Source organism: Pleurodeles waltl, chromosome 5 (assembly GCF_031143425.1).
Source record: "Pleurodeles waltl isolate 20211129_DDA chromosome 5, aPleWal1.hap1.20221129, whole genome shotgun sequence".
In the NCBI taxonomy this organism is placed as follows: Eukaryota; Metazoa; Chordata; class Amphibia; order Caudata; family Salamandridae; genus Pleurodeles; species Pleurodeles waltl.
This window is the reverse complement of record NC_090444.1, coordinates 1,174,466,221-1,174,484,661: the sequence shown is the minus strand read 5'-3', so window position 1 is coordinate 1,174,484,661 and position 18,441 is coordinate 1,174,466,221. Positions and strand designations below refer to the sequence as shown.

The 18,441-nt window shown below is 43.0% G+C and overlaps 1 protein-coding gene across 2 annotated transcripts in view; it reads right to left on the bottom strand.

Annotated features, from left to right (window-relative positions):
- The window catches only part of LOC138296348 (heat shock factor protein 2-like), a 198,325-nt gene that overhangs the window by 6,570 nt on the left and 173,314 nt on the right, over positions 1-18,441 (bottom strand). The window lies entirely within an intron of this gene.

Genomic DNA, 18,441 nt, shown 5'->3' with positions numbered 1-18,441 from the left:
ACAACTGTTACGATATGGTTCATGTCGTATTATAAGTAAATGAATATTTTATGTATTTAGAACAATTCGTTTTTGAGACAAATAAATACAATGTCTTCTTCACAACATGTGTCAAAAGTATTCAATGGGGACTCAAATAGAATTGATAAACATAGTGAGGAATGGTATCTGGGTACAAGTAACATTTCATACCCAAGGCCAAAAGAGGGAAAATTTGATTCAGTGACACTAAGTCACTTACAAACATAACTTTATGAAGCCTACATGGGTAGAAAATTAAGGAAACGGATTGCGACTTTATTATGTGGCAGGCCTCCTACAGCACCTCCCCCTTATGAGCACACAAAAGAATGTAAAAACATATATAAGGAGTTAATGCACCTATCAAAGAAAACAGTAGTGGGCATGCACACTTTAGGGGAGGAAGCAGGACCCCCAAGGTCTACTATAGAAGAAACACTTCTGACCCCACCCCTTACGTGAGAGACAGCGCTAGTAGTATAGGCAATGTTTCTGTAACAGCCAGGCGTGCCACAAAACAGGGCTCTGATCAAGATGAGGATGATGGATAATTGAAGAAATATACAGGACATGTGGAAGCCACATTCACTCTAAAATTAGATAATGGCAACAGAGAATTTGAAACACAAAGTCACATCAAGTTACACACCTTTACGAGAAGAATAACACTCAGGTGCAGGATTCCATGTCATGTCATATTACACAACGTCCACCATATTCAACGCAAAAAGGGCCCATGTTGGGGGCCACCCATAAGACGCTAGGATGGTGACGGACTGGCCCCACCTTTCATGACCTTTCGGGAAGGTATGGATAACCATGGGATTAAGAGGCGAGCGCCTACTGACATGAGGATTTACTAGAGAAGAAATATTCCCTGACAAATGATGGGAGGTACTATTGTACAAGGAGGAAATCCACTTCTAGGTACATAATGATGGTCAGGACCTGAGACCCTAATGCCCCCAGCTGTATTTAGATCTTCCAATTACTAACAGGAACCAAAAGTCCAAATATGTATATTGAGGAAAAGGTACAAGTTTTTCATTGACATACATCAGAGATCCAGGACTGCCGCTTACAAATAAATCTTTGGCCGCACAAGGGTTCTCAAGTGAAATAATAACAGTACCATATCCCTGTGACGTTCCAGTCCTAATTGGGGATACAATCATTTCTGAATGATTGCTATGTGCCCCTCAGGCCCTTGCAAATTTATTGGGCAGAGACCTCTTGCATGAATGCAACGTGACAATAATATTTCATCCACCTGGATCAATGCTTTGTCTGCTCCCGGGATACCAAGATGCATAAGTCTTAGGACCACACCAAAAAAATGGGGCCCACAAATAAGAGGGGTCCCACTAAATATGTCCCTTATTCAAGTAGGGATAGAACATTTTATAATGACTGAAAGGGGAGAGCCTACATGGGACAAGTTACATGCAGGGGAGTGGGGAGAGGGAAGAGGGGGGTGGTGTTCTGATGTTTGGGGTTTACAGGTTGTACTCCACATGCACTGGTAAACATGCCTGGACGGGGGTACTGAAATTGCTCTTCTGCCTGAATTGCTAATAATGTGCATCTCATGCTGATACTGACTCAGACACCTATATATTGTCCTCTGTTATAGAGCCGTAATAAGATGACGTCCTGACAGAGGCCCATCTGGGTATGTACAGTGCATGTATAACTAAAATGCAATAAAATCTGTTGGCAAACACATATTCCTTAATGACGATTTGAGATCCACAGAGATTGTGCTCGAAGAAGAAGCAGGCACAGAAATACAGGTGGCGACACAGTCCCCTGAATTACTAAGGACCACAGTAGAGGATGTGAATGGCTGTCGTGCTGGCACATCATCCCAGCTATGGTCTTTGGATCCGAATGCTGAAGGACTTATATTAAGTGCAGAACTGTTTAAAAGTAAACTAAATGATAATGTGCAACTACCTAGAGTAAGACAGTACCCTGTCTCTAGAGAAGCCCAGGAAGGAATAAGCGTAACTATACAAGCCTTGGCTAGACAGGGGGTTTTGTGTCGTCCTTCTTCACCATGTAATACACCTGTTTTTCCTGTGTCCAGGATTTCAAACTTTTGAACGCCACTGTGGTGCAGGAATTTCCAGTGGTTCCTGATCCCACAGTTATCCTTACAAACACATCCAAGGATGCCAAGTATTTTTCTGTCGCAGACTTGAAAAATGTTTTTTATGGCATGCCATTACATCCACAGAGGACATTGTCTCTGTGAGCAGTCCCTACCTGCAGCAGCCTGTGCTGTAGAGAAGACATCAGCAATAACAACTGGTAGGCTCACCACACTGGATGTTAAACATCCCCCTTTTGCAGTTTTACAGTAAGCTGAGAGCACCCTTAACTCTTCAAAGGGCACCCAGGTATGAAGTCATACGTTCCAATGCTGCTATTAAAATAGTGTGTGTTCACTCTGTCAATCCCTGCACAACTTCTAGTAGAACCCTTAAAAAACACAGACCATGATTGTGCCACGCATGACAAACCCCACGTTGCCCTAGCACAAGAGACACCAATTGAGGGAAACAGAGTATTATATACTAATGGATCCTCTATAATAGACCAGGAGACAGGAATTAGACACACAGGTGCACCCATATTGGAACAGGCAGATACCTTACCTAATGTGATATACTCAGTAGTGCAATACTTACAATTGCCTTCACACTTCTCGGCCCAAGCAGCAGAACTACACGCTCTTGTATAGACATTACAACTGATGTATCAGATGATGTTACAATATATACAGACTCAGCATATGTAGCCTCTACTGTCCATTCTGGGATAACAAAGTGGCAGAGAAGACGTTTACAGAAGAGTGATGGTACCCCAGTAGCTCATGACTCCTACAACAACTAATAATAGAACTGCAAAGAGTGGGGGGACAAGGCAGTGGTAAAATGCCAAGCACACACGAGGGGCTTGGATGCTGTGTCACAGGGCAACCACACATCCAACCAGGCTGCTAAGGAGACTAGGCAGATAGCTAATACCATATGTACAGTGCAAACGTGATACAGAGAGGGGTGATGTCCCCTCTATGACATTAGCAGCATACCATCTTCAGCACCTGCTGAGGAAAAGAAGGTTTGGGAACAGAGAGGATGTAGGATATCCACTGATTTTCTTTCTGTACAGACAAACAGAGATGGGCAAACTAATGATGCGGCAGAGACTGCTCCATTATGCATTAACAAATTACACTTAACACATGTCCCTCAAAAGACATCGTTAGACACAATATCAGCAGACTGGTTTGTTCCAGACCTTCTGAAACAAATTGATTGTTTTATACACCAATGTATTATATGTAAACAATACAGTTCATCCTGACCACCAGCATTACCACCATCATCCATACATAGCCAAAGGGTCCTTTGCAAGAATTACATATTTACTTCGTAGTTATGGTCAACAGATGTAACACCATAAGGTACATGATAGTGGAAGTTTGTCCTTTCTCTAGGTGGATAGAAGCAGGCCCATGCCACAATGTGGATGCAAAATGCGCTGCTAAATTACTTCTAAAAGAAGTAGGAACAAGATAGGACATTCCCAAGGCCATTCATTAGGACAATGCCACACACTTTGTTAATAAGATCTTTGAATGCATTACCCAAATGCTGGGAATACAGCACACCCTTGTCTCTGCTTATTACCCCCAAAGTAATGGGTCAGTGGAATGCCTGAATGGCACCCCAAAAGATAAAATACGGAAGATATTGTTTGCCCCAGGCATTATTGTCCCATAGGAATGCTCCCTCCTATGCCCATCACCTAAAGCCACACCAGATTATAACAGGCAGAGCAATGCCAATGGGAGACAGCCCACACAGGACCAATATGGATGCACATAAAACTGTTGATGTTGTATGGCAAGAAATGTCAGCATTTACGTCTGCCCAAGCAAGCGCTGTTAACGTTTTTTTCTAAACAGGTTCACCTACAAAAAGCGAGCTCCACAGCGCCACCTGTGGTACCACAACAACACCTGCCCCAGGCTCCCAAGTATTTGTCAAGAACTTAATTCGACAATGGAAGGATCCATGCTTCTTAAGAACCTACACGGTAGTTCAGACTACTCCAACAGCAGTCACATTGGATACACAACACAGGTATCAGACCAGCTCAACACAACGTCCTTCCCTCTTCCTCCTTGCTAGGATTAAGGAGAGGGTGGTATTGACTCCCCTTTAAGAGACCCCAAAAACTTTTTTTCATATCTGTGTTGCTCGTCTTTAACCTCTTAAAGGATAAACATATGCTAGGTAGTCATTCTAAGATTGTTTTTCATATTTGTGTTGCTGGTGTTTAACCTCAAGGGATAAACAACTGCTAGGCAGTAATTCTGATGTGCTTCTGGCACCTTCCTCCTTAAGAGAGAAGGACCTGCTAGGTAGCCAAATGTTGTTGACCCCCTCTGTAAGAGTCAAGTGTCTGTCAGGTAGTCTGATGAATGAAATGTTGCAGACCCCCTTCTCAAGAGACAAGGTTCTGACAGGTAGTCTGATGAATGAAATGTTGCAGAACCCCTTCTCAAGAGACAAGGTTCTGACAGGTAGTCTGATGAATGAAACACCGCAAGCACCAGTATCCCCTCTGGAACTTACAGATGCAACTGACAATTTATTAAGGTCAAAAAGAGAACTTTTCTCAGCACTCTATGCATCCCTTGTGGCACCAGAGTACGTGGTAAAAATGTTTACATACAACAGTTACAGAACATTTCAATACATCATGCTTTGTTTGTACCCTTATACCACCTGCTTTTGATAGCCACGAAATAAGAAGGTTTCAGGAACGCTCATTCACAAGGTGTTTAATAACACTGATGTCATGTTACATTAAAGGGAGAGTGCAATTTCATGGCTGAAACTTTTACACACCAAAATGGAATTCCACAGCAATATTAGAAGAACAAGCTCAATCAGTGTTTCAGGATTACAGCCAGTTTGAAAAGTCAGGAATTCTCAGACAACCAAAATCAATATTTAAACAGTGGCAGATGCAGGGCTGAAGACTAGGAAATGTAATGATGATAGTGACTCCACCTGTGAACACTAACCTCAGTTAACATTCAAGCTCAGGCTTATGTCAGAGGGCAGTGGCAAGGAAATATGATGATGAACTGCCCCTCGAGGGTTTAAAGGAAAGGTATAATGATGATACAGCATATCATCAGATATGTACGAATAGTACCCATAAATGGGATTCAGAGGTATTCTCAAACACCCTTTCTGGATCCAGTTCCGGGTCCCCTCCACACATTTTGCCTTCCAAAGAATACTCAGCTTGTTTTAGAGGAAATGGGACACAGAGTACAAATATATAAGAACTTCAAAGAGATAATAGATATGACATCCCTACAGGAGGGCCTTGCAGCATTGATTCATACCTATTGGTTATGTGGAACATTAGCACATGTCTAGTTGCCATATAGCTGTGCTCTGTTGCCATATCGGTGTCCCAGATATTGATAGTTCCACTACATGCCAATATAATAGTGGAAGACATCTATGTGCATGTACAGTAGCAACAACATGTGCTAGTGCATAGATGGAAGAGGGATGTATTCCAATACTTTGCCCTTGTTATGCAATATGTGCAGGATGAGTACAGGTTGTGGAACGGGGCTGAGATATGGTTGGATAGCATCTCTCGGGGAGGATTGATGCCTGCCCTACAATCCATTTTTAATTTTTTTTATTTAATGCGTTTTTATATAGCGCGGACTTTACCCGAAGGTGTCAGAGCGCTTCACAATAGGCAAAGTAAAGATACAAGAGGAGAGGAATTACAAGTGAGCTTGATACAAACGCAAACGTTACATTACATGAGACAATGCGAAAGGAGAAAGTGACGTGTGCAGGTTACAAGAGCAAATAAAGTACGAGTAGAGGAAAAAAAAAGAAAAAAATAGCAATAAATGGTAGACACTCAAAACACTAAAACAATAGTTACGTTACATGAGGCAGTGGTGGCCGTTGTGCATGTATCAAAAGCAAACAAGATAAAAGAGGTAGCAAATGATACGTTGTAAAAGGAAAGGTGCCGTGTGCATGATACAAAAGAGTACAAAATACAGGTAGAGGTATAAAACTGCACTAAATGGCAGACACTCAAAACACAAAAACACCCTGGGAAGGCACTTCTATAGGCATGGAGAACAGAATTTCCTATAATGGAAGGACTTCCTTCAGAAAATAGAGGGCTTGAATTAAATTTGGAAGTGTCTTTGAAGGAGGAGAGCTTTGAGGTCAGTTTTGAAGGCCTGGGAAGAGGTGGTGGTCCGAAGCTGAGGCGGAAGTGAGTTCCAGATTCTCACCGCGTTGCCTGAAAAGGATTGGGCCATCGATCTTTCCTTCTTGAAAATGGGAGGTTCAAGCAATAACTTTTCTGCATTACGTGATGGTCTGGAGCCCCCAGAGAGTTTCAGTTTATTCACCAGGTAGCGAGGGGAGGAGGAGTGCAAGGCTTTGTGGGTGATACATGCAGTTTTGTAGATAGATCTTGCCTCTATGGGAAGCCAACGGAGGGTGGATAAAATGGGTGTAATGTGGTCACTTCTTTTGGCCCCATATATGAAACGAGCTGCTGAATGGAGAATAGACTTCAGGGGGGAAAGGTGGGATTTGGGAAGGCCAGTAAGAAGAGAGTTGCAGTAGTCCAATCTGGAGAGAACCAGCGATTGGACCAGGGTTTTAAGGTCGTGCTCCGGGAAGAAGCGACGAATTCCCCAAAGAAGGCGCAGTTGGTGTCGAGCAGACTTTGCAATGGAGTCGATGTGGGAGAGTAGATGGAGTTTTTTGTCGAGTATGACACCAAGGGATTTTGCGCTCTCGACAATGATGGGCTTATTGTTCATTAGATTGATCTGATCCATCCATGATTGCACTGGGGGATGAGAAAGTGAGGAGGAGAGGAGGAGGAATTCTGTTTTGGAGGGATTCAGGATCAGTTGATGAGTTAACATCCAGTTTTGAATGGAGTCCAGAGTAGAGCTAAGGAAGGAGAGATCGTGATTGGAGGCCACCTTAAGGTAAATCTGAGTGTCATCCGCATATAGATGATAGTGGATCCCGGATTTACTCAGGAGATTTCCCAACGGTTCTAAATAGAGATTGAACAGTGTGGGTGCAAGTATGGAGCCTTGAGGAACACCTTGACTGACCGCTAAAGGAGCTGAAAGACTGTTCGCTATTTTGATCATTTGGGATCTATCAGAGAGGAAGGAGGCAAACCATTTGAGCACAGTGCCCTCCATGCCCATTCTCTGTTGAAGAGTGTTAAGGAGAGTGTTGTGATTGACAGTGTCAAAGGCTGCAGAAAGGTCAAGAAGAATTAAAAGACAAGACTCCCCTGAATCGAGTATCCGCAGCGCGTCATCAATCACTAGCAGCAGGGCTGTTTCAGTGCTGCAGTTTTGAATGAAGCCGGACTGGAAATTGTCAAGAAGATTATTTTCCTTGATATGGCGAGAAAGTTGTTTCGCTACACATTTTTCTGTGATTTTCGCAAGAAAGGGTAGGTTAGTGATGGGACGGTAGTTGTTGAGGTCGTTCGCAACAGCGGTGGGCTTTTTAAGCAGAGGGGTGACCTGCCCAGTTTTGAAGGGAACAGGAAGGGAGCCTTGACTGAGGGAGAGGTTGACCAAAGTGGTCCAATAGGAAAGAGAGTTAGTATAGAAGTCAATGGCACTAGGGATGGGGTCAAGAGAATGGTTAGAGGGCTTTGTATCGAGGATGCATTTAAGGAGAGCATCGTCAGAGATGGGGTCAAAGTTTTGCCAAATGGTTAAGGATTTGCGCTCCTCTGTAGGGGTAGGATGAATGACCTGATCTACAAGTGATTTTACCTTTTTGTCAAAGAATACAGCGAATTTCGCTGCTTTCTTTGTGGAATCTTCCAATTTGGAGGTTGGGGGAGAGCTGCTTGGGTTCTTGATGAGGTCAAATAGTTTTATGGGTCTATTTTTGGCTGAGTCAAGGAGGGATTTGTAGTGTGATGCTTTTCCAAGGAAGATGAGCTTGTGGTACTTGGATCTTGCTGAACGAAGCGTGGCCAAATTTTCAGTGGAGGGCACTTGTCTCCATTGTTTCTCAAGGGCTCTTAGGAACTTCCTTTCTTCATAGAGGGATTTGTTGAACCAAGGTGCTGAGGGAGTGGGCCTTTTCTTTTTGCTTTGGAGAGGAGTGACATTATTGATTTCGACTGCAAGGACTGTGAGGCATTGGGAGGTGAGTTCGTTAACATCTAGGTCCGGGTCTAGCCTTGGAAGTGATAGCAAAGCAGAATCACAGAGGGTACTGAGGTCAATATTTTTAGTGACACGGAACCAGGAAGTAGCCCTCTTAGGCTGGCCAAGAGTTATAGAGTGTGATAGGTGAAGAGAGAATGGGATGAGGAGGTGGTCCGACCAGTCTACATGAATAGGGGTAGTGATAGTCAGCAAGCCTGCTTTAGAAATAACAAGGTCCAGGATTGAGCCTTTAGAGTGTGTTGTTTCTGTGCAGTGTTGGATAAGATCGTTTGCAGAGAGGAAGGTGGCCAGCAAATTCGCATAGGTGTCTTGAGGCGAGCCCCAGTGGACATTGAAGTCACCCACGAAGATCTGATTGTCACTTTGTGTGTATTGGTCGCTGATGCAGTCCGTGAGTTCCTCCATAAACGAAGGGCTGCTACCAGGCGGGTGGTAAATAGCATGGAATCTGAGAGGTGAGCGGTGGTGCAATTGAAGCTCAAGAGATAGGCATTCAAAAGTGTGGAAGGAGCTGTTAGGAAGAGCCTTAAGTTGAAGGGAGTTTCTAAAGATGACTGCAACACCTCCCCCAACTTTATCAATTCTGTCATTTCTAAGTATAGAATAGCCTAATACTAATAGCTAATGCATGTTGGTTACAACTGACCAGATACGAGTTAAGGCTAATAGTAAACAGCACAGAGGATGGATTCAATTCCATCAAAGAAGAACTTTGGGTTATGCACAACACCGTTATGCAAAAAAGAATGGTGGGTCTTCCATTGGTGCGTTCATCCCGGGAAATGATGAAGAAACTGGAACATTGACCAAGGCTATTCAGACCCTACATACTTTAAGGGACACCATGGCGGAGGAGCAGAAGGCCCCCTGTGATTTGTTTTCTGGCTGGCTTTCGTGGTTACCATCCTGGCTATCAGGCCCGTTAAAAGCCTTGTTACAATAATAATAACATTATGCTGCTGCTTTCAAACAATACTGCCAGAAAGGAGTAACACAGATAAACACTGTAGGAAATAACATCATAGAGGACACAAGGATATATCAAAAGGATATAAGTGTTGGAGATTTAACAAGAGGGAGGCATGTGAAGATAGGAAACAGAACCTTAACTACATCTTGTGAAGAGACTCCATTTTGTGCCACTCAACCAAATGAACCAGCAGAAAACAAACCTATAAAGTACATAGATTAGTTGCAAGGCATAGGCAGAGAAAGAACACAAACAGTTCCAAGAAACAGAACGGGTTATCTTAACTAGAAGAAACAGAACACCGCAAGCCCAGGAAGATAAGAGGCTGAGAAAGAACTCACATGACTAACAGATGTGCTTGCCAGATTGTAACATATGCATCAGCTATTGTACTCAATGCCTGTTGAAGTGTATAAATATTGGATGCAGTCAGATGATCTCTGAGACCCTCCCTTGTACGTGGCTTTGCATGCAGCTCCCAGCCGTGAAATAAATCCTATCCTGAGAACCCAAGATGGAAGGCAGTGATCATTTCTAATGGCAGAGGGAGGAAAATTGTCCAGAATTGATACTAAGAAGACCTTTGTATCCACCTTGAGGAGCTTTGCATTAATAAAACCTGGTAACAGTATATCGAGATCACCCACTCTTTAGAAGATACACCTGCACTTAACTCTCAAGGTAAAGCAGGAAGACCGAAACCCAGAAGGGCTGTGCATTCTTGTCCTGAGCATCTGTGCAAAATTCAGTTTCATAGTATTGCTTGTTATCCTGTCTTCTGCTGATGTGTTTAATAGACCCATGGGAGTCAGAAAAGAAAACAAAAAGGGTATTCAGTGAAACTGTGATTAACATCAGTTAAACGAGGTCACAGAAAAGAAAAGTTAAGAAAAATAAACAGATGATGTGACAATAAAGGCTGCATTGGAAGGATTAAAGATATTAGGGATAGGGAAGTTTTGTCACTGGCTACAGTAAACACACATCAAGCTTCAAAAAGGGTGCAGCCACTGAAGACGCCTGTAAGAAATGTAGCACCTGAGAGCGCTATGACCGAACACAGAGAAGAGGAAGCAAGTTTATCAAAGTACGAAACACTGGAGATTGTCAAACTAAAAGCCTTGATGAAGACGAAGTTTGTAATGCAATTAGTGAATATATGCTAAAACTTGCCAGACACTTCATATCTCCTGAGCACGTATATGGAATTTGAACTCATCTGTGGTTTGGATTTTCAAAGGCCTTTTGTTGACATAATACAATAAGTGTGTGGCATCAGAAGGAGGAGTAGGCTGACGTAGCAGCTGTGTGGCTTGCTCCCAAGCTCCAATACCTATCCGCCCTGTTGTTAGGCTTTGCCCTGCACACATCAGCTCATACATCTGTCCAATAGCAGAGGTGGCAGCAAAATCACAGTAATTTGGTGCCTTTGACAGAAATAAACGCACTACAAGCACAATTGAGCCTGCACTGTGGAGATGCTGAGTGATCACTAGGTGCAGGTTGCCTAATATTATATGGAGGCAGTTTTGAGCTGCATTTCATATGATGGGCAGGGTGTGTGTTACTGCTCTCCTGTTTTTGTTCTTGGCTCCAGTTGTGTCTTACACACTGATGTGACCCTTTCACTAAAGCTGGGCATAAATAGGAAAATAGATAATTAATATTCTACTGAAATTTTAAATTCCTTGAGCCTTTGTGGCCAGAATCCCCCTCTGGAATCTACCAGGAAACGAAAGTGGGGTGTTTTTGTTAGGGCTCCCAATATGTGTCTGTAGCTAAGACATCTAATTAACACATGTGCCAGAATGGGCCACTCTGCACTGTTAACTCTGCTCCTCTAATGAAACACTTACTGCCCTTTAGGCTGACACTGCAAACTGTATTCCCAATTTTGAAGGCAGTGAAAGATTGAGTAGAAGAGCAAAATGGACTGAAGAACATTCAGGCTTCAGAGAAGATATATACACTATCTATCAAGTCTTTGTGTTTACGCATATTGTGAGAAAAGGTGGCACAGCAAAACAAATGCACTTTTAAACTGCACCCCAGGTATTGTCATATGGGCTACATTTTGGCAGAAACTGTCTCATATGAAAACTAACACTGCCCTACTGTTAATAAAGATGCTGTCCACACGAACTACCTTCCCAATGAGTGACTTAAAAAGGAAGACTGAGTGGGTCAGTTTCAACTACTACAGAAATAAAGCAGAGTTGCTTACTTGCACCTCTGCTTTTCTCATGGTACACAACTGATCTGAAAAGGGAGGTGTTGCAGGCTTTCAAGTCACCATATTACTGCACACTAGAGACTTATGCTGTTGGAAACCCAAAAGGGGTACACGCGCAGGTTCAACCAGTGGAAAACTACTGTATGTCAAATGGGTGGATGATTAACACAATAAAGTCAAAGACAGTTTTTGGAAAACACTGGTGGTGCATAGAAAATTTCAATCTGGGTTGTAAGAGGTTCACTCCTTTTGGTACTTAAGCATAACACTGTCAAGTAATTTGTGCTGGAATAAGCACATAAACAATGCAGTTATGATTTATGATTATTTAGGTTCCATCATTCGGTTTACCAGCGAACATGAAAATATATTTCCCATGTAAAGAAGCAAAGTGGTGCAAGCTAAAACGGGAAGCCAGATAAGGTATGGTGTCGAACTCTGGTGCATAAACAGAACTGTGGATAAAATCGGCCCCTCTGAGAGAAAGTTCTGAAAGACGCTTCCCCAGCTGCCAAGAGGTTATCAAACTACTGCCTTGGAGCTTGATGCCATCTACAGATCCATTCAGGACAGATGTAGATTGGTACCTTTAAAATATGCACTCAATTTGGTCTCATCTTTAAAACGACTTGTCAACAAGGCTTGGAAGGAGCAGTTACGATCGAGCTCCCTGTCAAAATACGTGCACTTTGAAAGCCGAAGCTGGTTACACCCAAGTCTTGAAATTGGCACAATGGGCAAATCTCAAGATCACTAATATCAAGAGCGCTGTCTGCCACGGCAGACAAATGGCAGGAGATAAGGCTGCAGGCTGTTAGTGGGCATCTGGTTGATGTGTCACAACATCTGCCGTCCTACTTGAAGAGCCTGACAAATCACCGGTGAGAAGGCTATTCGCACTGGTTAAGAGTGACTCACTCATTACTATAACTATGCCGTGGAAAGAGAAAGTAAGCTCCAATAGGCATTTGTAAATGTGACCTGAAAGAAGATTTGTCCCATTTTGTCCTGGGATGTTCGTTATTAAGAGAAGTGACCATAGAGGGGCCCAGCGCAATGAAGGGCCTTGAAACAGAGAGGGAGGTATTATTCAGCATACTTCGCAACACCTTTGATGCTACAACAAGATTCTTAGCACAATACATTTCAAGGGGCACAGTAGATACAGGCTGAGGGACATCAGCAGAAAAAATTGATTGTGATGCATCACTTTAGTTCCAATGTTGGGGAAATTTAAGCAAGAACTGGCATCCACCTGTGTCCCAAAAGGGGCGTTTTCAGTGTTTTCCTTATCACTGGCTGTGGTTTTTTTAATTTTACATTTTCCTTAGTTGTTTTAACAGTATGTTTGTGTGAAGGTACTGATTGGGTGACCAGCCACAATAGAGAAACAACATAGGCGTGACTACATCAGTTTGTTTATAACTTCAAAGTGTAATTTTTCTCAAAATATGAACTGCCACATTTGTTAGGACATGCACCGGTGAACTTGATGAGCATGAAAGACACTGTAAACTGTGGAAAATGTGGCTACAGTCAAAGTAATTAGAGGTCTGAGTACATACCAACTCTTTGGTCGATGCCAACATTGCTATTTTTTTTACTTTTCAGTTGTTATAGTCATTTCCCACTAGATTGGAGGGGTATGCAACAGACTAATGTTTACTCACTTAGACACTTGTTCTCTACCTTTTTTTTTTTATTACTTAATGATTTGTTATGTAGTGAGGGTTCTTGAGACGGCTCTCTCAAGAGATATTGACTGAATGAATTACTTTAAACAATCTGTAAAACATGGATCCTAACTGTTTGTAAGGAAAATGTTACCTTCAGAGAAAGCATCTATTCGTGGTATTTATACTGTAGATTCACATGCTGTGCACAATCCAAACATCTAGTATTGGGTTCAGATGTGTGCAAGTTGTTTTTATTTGAAGAAAATCTTTTGAGTCACAAGGTACTGTAACTCCTCCTTTCGCTGGTAATGCGCATGGTCATTGACTCCATTGTTAGATTGTTTTTGCATGGTGGGGGAGGATGAAAAGTAAAGCAAAGCGTAGTATAGAGAGATGTCCATGCCCCAGGGTTTTATGAAAGAATACTGAAAGTAACTATAACAAGCACAGCCATCTGTGAAAGAGGGTGGGCACGTGTGAATATACAGCACTATATGCCATGAACAGATCCTTACTGGGTAAGTAAAATCTTCCTTTCAAGGCTTGTGTGGCTGTAGATACACATGCTGTGCATAGACTGTAACTTTACAAAACAAAGGGCAGAAGCAGGACCAGTACCTAAAAAAAAAATCTTTATCCAACAAACACTAAAAGCTGAGTTTCTGAGATACAACAATCAATTTGTGTAAGAAAAATAATAATTTATCACCTATTTAAATCCTTTAAATTACTAATTCAGCAATTGTATACTTTGCATTCAATTTTGCATTTATTTTACCACAAACATATTGATAAAAAATAGGTACAAATATCCATCACTCTTCTTTTTTCGAAGAAATCAGTTTTGTTGATCATACAGTATCATATATAGCTTTTATCATTCATTAGATGAAGCATGACTTAACCTATCAAACACATAATTTTCAGACTAAAAAGCCCACTGGTGGTTATACATTAGAATTTCCAAGATATAATTCACTGGTCAGGTCGCCATTCACAAAGACACATCTATTTCTTTAAGTGCCTAGTTTGACTGTTAGAGCATCAGCTTCAAACAATGTCCAATTATGAATCAGGCTCCTTAACAATACCGATACCCACGCGTTATAGCCCACGTGACTTATTGGTCTCATCAGGACTTATGGCTGATATGTGTAATTCTACAATCTAAAAACATAACCAACCAACTTAATTTATTTACACAAAATAAAAATCCTGTCACCTTTAAACTACCAGATCCTAGTGTAAAACCCCATGCTGTGAAACACCACTCTGGAGTGCGAGAATATGTGCCCTTGTATACATGCTAAAGCCACATTAACAAGTCAAGATGCACCTCACAAAAAGACCGGTAAATACACCTCTACTGTGGCAAAGACAAGACCATGCATCAAAGAGAGAAAGACAGGAGTCTCAGAAGTCATGTGAACTTAGTACAAAAATTGCTCTTCCATTAACGTCAAAAATTATTTTGTAGTTACTGGCTCTGCTTCTCCCCTTAGCTGTTTTAGGTTGTAGTTTTTGACCCAGAGAAGCAGTGGATAACAGGGCACTGCTGGGTGGGTAGTGGCTCCTACTCCTCCTGGACTCTTCTGTGACTTCTGGACTTGGTCCCTTTCTTCCACAGGTCTTCCTCTTCAGTCTTGTATGGGTATTGCATTTTCTTAATTTTCTTCCCTTTGGGTGGTTTGGGGAAATTCTGGTAATTTACTCCTTTCCTCCTGGTCGCTAGGGGGGGCACTGTCATACTTACCTTTGGCGTTTTCCAGTACCCTCAGCTGCCCTCTACACATTCCACATATCTAGGTGGAGGTTCTGTGTTCGTCTTCCATTTTTTTGGTATGTGTTTGATTTGTGCTCCCCCTAGGGTCACTATTACCTATCTGCATTTACACAATTTTCTTGCACTTTCTATGCCTATTGCGGATTACTAGTGTATATATTTAGTGTGTTACTTATCTTCTATTGGAGGGTTGCCTCTAGTACTTTTTGGTATTGTGCCACTAAAATAAAGTACCTTTCTTTTTGTAACACAGTGTTTTCTTTCATGTGTGTAAGTGCTGTGTGACTACAGTGGTACTGCATGCAATTTGCATGTCTCCTAGATAAGCCTTGGTTGCTCATCCACAGCTACCTCTAGAGAGCCTGGCTTCTAGACACTGCCTACACTACACTAATCGGGGATACCTGGACCTGGTATAAGGTGTACCAACCACACACCAGGCCAGCTTCCTACACTTAGTAAAAGGCAACAAGGGTTCTGAGGATTATGAAGCAGAATAAAGCACCATAGTTAGTAGATTAGATTTAAGTTCGGTAGAGGGAAGAGGCAAATCCAATGTCAGCAGCCTTTCTAATGATTGATTGGTAAGATGTGACTTCTGCTGGAGGAATGCCTTTTCAGCGACAACTCCCATTCCAGAGACGTATCTAGAAGCCTAAGCTAAACCCTGAAAGTCTGGATTCAGAGACACCATATCACCCTCTTCCACTTCTCGAGGATCTTTTTCACCAAAGAAATACTGCTCTTCTTCAAGAAGTCTTTGAGCCTCCCTTCTTGATCTGTGCTCCGAAGTGGTAACAGCATCTGTGAAGACGGACCGGCGATGTTGGCAATGTGCTAGTGACTTTGGCACCTGTTTTGGAGAGGGGAGAAGAGGCACCCGAGTCGTAGCCCGTGACGCTGGAACGGATCCAGCCGACACCTGAGAAGGCACAATCAGCACCGGTGACATCTGCTAGACGAAGACTGGAAGAGACTTCTTTGGCCCCGGAGTTGGTCAGGAAACGTGGTCCATCGGCATAAAAGGTGTCAGTTGAAAATGTGCTGGAAATCCTCCCAACTAATATGATAGCGAACCCATAGGGCCCACAGCCACACCAGATGGACTAATCACCCTATTAAAAATGCTGAGCATAGCATTAAAAAATTGGAGGGGTCCACTCCTGGAACAGGGAATGCAGGATACGCCTGCTCCTGTTGAGGTTGAGGCACTGGATCCACGACTAGCATCGGATCAGGATGTCCAAGCAAAGCCAGTGGAGGCATGGGATTTGAAGGCAATACCAGGAAGGCCATTGGAAACTGCACCAGAGTCACTTGTCCTCGATCTTTATGCGAAGTAAGTGGTAGGGATACTGACTTCGGAAACTCATCTCTATAAGAATGAAGTTGGGAACCATGACGGCACTTCTTGTGTTTCCTTCTCGCTGACTTCGATGAATGGAGAGACTTTGACTTTGAGCGAGACTTCCAACGACCTCTCTTCTCAGGTATCAACTTGGCCATGAAGAGCTTCACCTCCCTTTCCTTCAGTGCCTTGGGGTTCATCTTCTGACATAAAGAACATACCTCTAAGTTGTGGTCCAAACTTAAGCACCACAAATGAATATCATGAGGGTCAGTGACAGACATCTGGCCCTCACATTCCTTACATGGCTTGAACCTGATGTGGAGACATTATTTCCAACACAATGTAAACATCTGGAAAAAATGACAAAAACTGATTATTCTCTACTGGAGAGCCAACAGAAATCATTACAATTTGAATGTGTAGAAAAAAGGGAACTGACATCAACATGCCAACAAGGGCTTCTTATGGCTCAAGTGACGTCACGTGAGGTCGGGTGCAGAGTCATGAAGATTTCAAAGCCCTTGTCGACATGGGAAAGCTATCAAGAAAGTTTCTGTGGAATGGTGGCGCAAAGGAGTATTCAAAAGGTGAGGAATCCACAGGTAGATGTATCCATGACAATTGGTTTTCCTGCATGCGGTTGCTGCCACTAAAGAGACTGGTGGAAGTTGACCTCTTATGTATAGCGGATCATTTGGGAACGCTTTGTATTTTTTGTCTACCCTTGATGTTATAACCCTAGCTCTTACAGGGTTATTAAATACATCAAGGGTGTGATGGAGCATTGGTAGATATTAAGCAGAACACTGTGTAGTGGAAAATATCTCAAAGAGGAAGTTTTCCTCTTGGGGCTCCTTGTGTAGTTGTACCTTGTGGAAGGTGGCAGCCCTACCAATTAGGTCATGATGTGTCATCTGGGGAGGATAGTTTTTTGGGGTACAGACTGGAGTCTGTATCAGCTGGTGGGTCTGTATCATATGTGTCCCATGGATCATCCTGTGGTGGGATTTCAGGTGTCCCCATCGTCTCATCCCCCTATATAAGAATAGGTTGACTCTTCCGGTATTGTATGGTGTAGGGTCAGCTGGGGAAGCAGGAGGTGAGGGCGAGTGCGTTGCAGCCAACAGGGGTGGGAGCTACAGTGTAAAGGACTTATCCGTCTTCATTCTCTGTTTAACTGGAGCTGGAAAGTCCAAAGCCTCTTCAAAAGACAGCTACCTTTGGAAGATTGAGCACCAGTCTCTGGAGGTTGAGTAATGATCCGGCTTGTGTCTGGATGGGTCATTATATGCTTCTGCTGAGCGTCTATTTCCTCCTGCAGTCTTTGAAGCAGGGGTTCCATGGGCCCCGAACAATGGAAAGTTTTGCTGGAGGCCGTTGTTCTCTGCGCCGGCGCCAATATTTTTGGCTCCGAAGATCTCAGCTCTGATGGGACAGCTTTCGATGCCCACAACGGCCTGCGTCATAACTCCAAAATGCGAGTGTTCGTCTCTGAAGCAGGCGCTGAGCAAGGGCTGGGCGTTTCTGAAGAGGACAGTCAGTAGCGACCACGGCCCGAAGCCAGTAGTGGCCCAGCAATCTGTTTGAATTGCTCTTGAATGGGTAGTCAACCCTTTTTATGGTCTGCTGTTGTCGAACGCAAAGTTGTGGGGGAGCAGTACTGACGGCTAGTTAAGCAGGAGGTATATCTTTCTTAAGTTCAGTGCTGGAGCTGTCATTGGGGGAGAAGGTTCATTCCACAGTTGATGCCTGTACACCATGTTCTTGGATGTCCTCTGGGCTGAAGAGGTCTGGTGTATCATCTGCACTCCTTCGAGACATTGCATAAAGTCTTCTTTTTTCCCCACATTCTGTTTATTGAAGATTTATCATACATTGCTCATATCAGATTGTGACATATTTATACAACCATACCTTATACATTCAATCCAGTATTCTTCATTTACGAAGTAAGCTGCTAACAATAACATTAACAATAACTGGTTACCCACCCCCCCGTCCCCGGCCTCAACTGATACAGATTTACAGTCGGCTCATATATACTTTCTATAGATCACTGATGAGTGGTTGTCATTTCCCTGCCGAGGTACTGCCCCTACTATCACTTC